Source organism: Botryllus schlosseri, chromosome 8 (assembly GCF_051294905.1).
Source record: "Botryllus schlosseri isolate E-star chromosome 8, Bs_hap1, whole genome shotgun sequence".
In the NCBI taxonomy this organism is placed as follows: domain Eukaryota; kingdom Metazoa; phylum Chordata; class Ascidiacea; order Stolidobranchia; family Styelidae; genus Botryllus; species Botryllus schlosseri.
The window spans coordinates 2,196,718-2,200,081 of NC_137243.1; the positions used below are offsets into that span (position 1 = coordinate 2,196,718).

Here is a 3,364-nt window from a genome sequence, read left to right on the forward strand (position 1 = left end):
ATATCTTGATAAGTTTTTGCTGTAAGGAGGTTCCGAGAGCTACTGACAGGATTAAAGTGTATCACAGAATTGCCAGGATGCAATTCTGTCTGTCAGGACGTTGACGTATTGGAGATGTCCTACTATCAACAGGAATATGGCCGCAGAATAATAACATCGAGTTCAATGCATGAATGGGATGAGTCTCTGATTCGGTTGCCAAATACTTTTCTCGCACTAATACACTTGTTTTCCCTTTTCAGGAAGTTGAAACATACTGCATACAGAAATTGTGTTCGCTGGGTATGGGGATTCTGTGGCAAAAACCAGCGGAAAATCCTGCCTGCATGCGTTATTACTGCTGTCCGAACAAAATTTATGTCAAATTCTTACAAAGGATTCCAGTTCAGTACGCCACATTGTGAATGTACACTGTACAGTTGTATTCCAAATAATAAACGCATATAACTCATCGACCAAAATAACTACTGTGTCAGGCAGAAAAGCATATTGGGTTTTATGTCGGGCAACAGCTTCCTCTCTGCTAATTTTGATTATGCTGCTAGTCAGAGGAGGTGGAACGGTCTCAGCACAATCGCTCAACTCAACAGTTTCTGGTCCAGTTCTGATGAGTGCGTGAACTTCTTCGACAAGCCCATTGCAGTAATCTAGAACAGGCACAACAATATGACGAAATCTTATGATGCAGTCAGATCGACGGCAGTTACCAAATGTTGAATTTCCAAGTATCTTGTGGACCGTACATTCCCCATTTTTGTACTTCTGGTATTTGACCGCGGTGCTCCTTCTTTCAACATTTTCTGAGTTTTCGAGCAATTTTCATTGAAATGCAGGATTGCCAACTGCATCCTACAATAAATGCATAATTGATGAGGCTAGTAATTATGCCAAAATCTGATATAGGTTGTTTTGAATAGGCGAGAAACTGCAAGGTACCTACCTGGCTTTTTGACTGAAATACGGTTGTAGTGACATAACTTTGGGCAGAAATGATTGAGGAGGGCATTGAATGATTCACTTCCAGCAGTGTTTCCATTCGGCGATAGATGGCGTATGTCATTTTTCATTCGCGTGGAGTAGAGAACATCGCAAATCCTTTCATATGCCAATGAATCTGAAAATGGATTGTCATAATGGTAAACAACAGAATCAAAGATGCTATTCATTGTAACTTAAATTTAGGCCTATATGTATCATGTATATATGCTGAATGGAGCAGTTTGTTTCTTTTTGATACAGTCAAGTAGGCTATGTCATCTTTAAAGAATGTAACGGCATCTACACTACCCGTAAATCAAAATCTGGAGTATGAGCAGTTTGTGCAGTCTTGCTTGATTCTCAGCGTGCTACCTAAACCAGACTCTTGCACGTCCGACTCTGATTGACACATTGGACAATGTTGAAAAATGCTCACCAGCTTATTTCTGGCCACCATCACAAACTGGGTCTTGCTATTCTCCAGGCATTCCTCTGAATCTGAATGCCTGCAAATCAATATCTTGGTGAAGACTTGGTACAAATATGATTACACTGTTCAAGTACTCACTCTGACTCGCCATCTAACTCTGTTGGGTGGAAGCTATTATCACTTGACGGGGATTGGATATCGCTTTCACATGCAGTCTTCATAATCCTCTCCAGCAATGGGGTTTGTACAGCGATGAAAATATACTTTGGGTACCGAATATCGCGTATTCGAGCAACCATACGCGACACCAGATGTACCTCCGTGCCTCATCTTCTTCATACCTTCCATATTTACAATCAAATCCAGTATCAAAATCAATCCCAACACTAATAACTATCTGTTTACCACACTGAGCTATAGCAGGACTTTGGCCGTGTCACTCACATGACGTCATTTCATAGCTGAATGATTTCATATCCGTTTTCAGCTTTTCGATTTATAATTTAAATTACTTGAAAACTATCATGTAATTCCAATTTTTATTATTTTATTCATATTCCTAACCACATAACGTACGATATAAGGCAAAGTCATTTTTAAGATGCAGTTGACCTCGATGCCTTGTGTCCGATGAATCTTTATCTTGCATTACTTCGAATTACTATTCGAATTGCTGGGCACGACGGCTGAATGCGATAGGGTTGGTGATCGTACCTTGCAAATGACCAAGAAACCTTGCTGAATGTGATGCGCGATTGGAAACAAACATGAAAATATTTTACGCTTTTTAGAAGTGGTTTTGTATTTCACAAGCATTCAAGGAGTAGGACTTGCAGTCTTTCATAATCATTTAGGCCTTGTTTTAAACATGTTTGTTTTAAATTGCTTCTTTGATTTAAGGCCGTAAGGTACTGCTGGACTCATAAAATTTTCCAAATTTTTTTTATTGCAGAATCCTAAAGTATGAAACTAGTTCTTTTCAAAAATGTATTGCTCTTGTCTGATTTCGAATTAGAAGTATGTTAAAATACGATTTGAAATCACCCATTTTCGTAGAAAGTCACCCCCATACAAGTTCATTCATTTAAACTCACTCAAAAATGTCTGAAAAATGTCCCTCTGCCGTGCTGATATTATACAATAAATAGAAGAGCCATATCTGTAATTGATGAAGCGTGACTTTCAAAACATTCAGATGGCCAGCAGCCGATCGCTCACCTGGGAATAGCTGAAAGCTGACAATATTATGAGTGTTGTTTATCATATTCAGAGCAGTGTTGGGATCAAGTAACTACCTTCGAGTCACGAGTCATTTCGAGTCATTGCACATTTTGACTCGAGTCAAGTCAAGTCAATCGATTTTTTAAGGTGACTCGAGTCAAGTCAAGTCACTCGTTTTTTGGAGGTGACTCGAGTCAAGTCGAGTCAAGTCAAGTCAAATTGGTTTTTCGAAGTATGAGTGATGATTCAAAGTCATTACATTTTCCCAGATGTGTGAAAGACAGATGTATTGGTCATATATCTCGCATCACTAACGAGTATAAAGTCTAATATGCCAAAGGGCGTTGTATCGCTCACGCAGACGTAGGGCAGCTAATGAAATATGTCAGGTAAAATAGAGGATCGAATACGAAGCGTCGAAAAGTTGAAACATTATTGATATGGTATAACACACTACCCATCTACACAACCGTGAGAATATAAACGCATAAACTATATTCGTTCCATTCGAATCATACACGGAGGTCGGCTAATGTGGGCACTGCGCGATGAAAGCCGTCTAAGAAACAGAGATACGTTTGCTATTAGATTATACTACTGATTGCACATTAACGTAAGCTGTCATCAGTTCGTTTTCGGTCAATTGATATGTGATGTAACAAGGGGACACTGAAAGGTACAATCAGTGAATGACTGGTTGCTCTCACAAGTGACACATGCGTATCACGAATAATC

At 39.3% G+C, this 3,364-nt stretch overlaps 1 long non-coding RNA gene across 1 annotated transcript; it reads right to left on the minus strand.

Moving 5' to 3' along the window:
• Positions 1–398: 398 nt before the first annotated feature.
• On the minus strand, positions 399–1,335 carry LOC145444030 (uncharacterized). The gene is made up of 3 exons (XR_013916591.1): positions 941–1,335; positions 708–849; positions 399–647 (listed from the first exon to the last, which is right to left on the minus strand). It is a non-coding gene; the product is annotated as an uncharacterized LOC145444030 (long non-coding RNA).
• Positions 1,336–3,364: the final 2,029 nt, after the last annotated feature.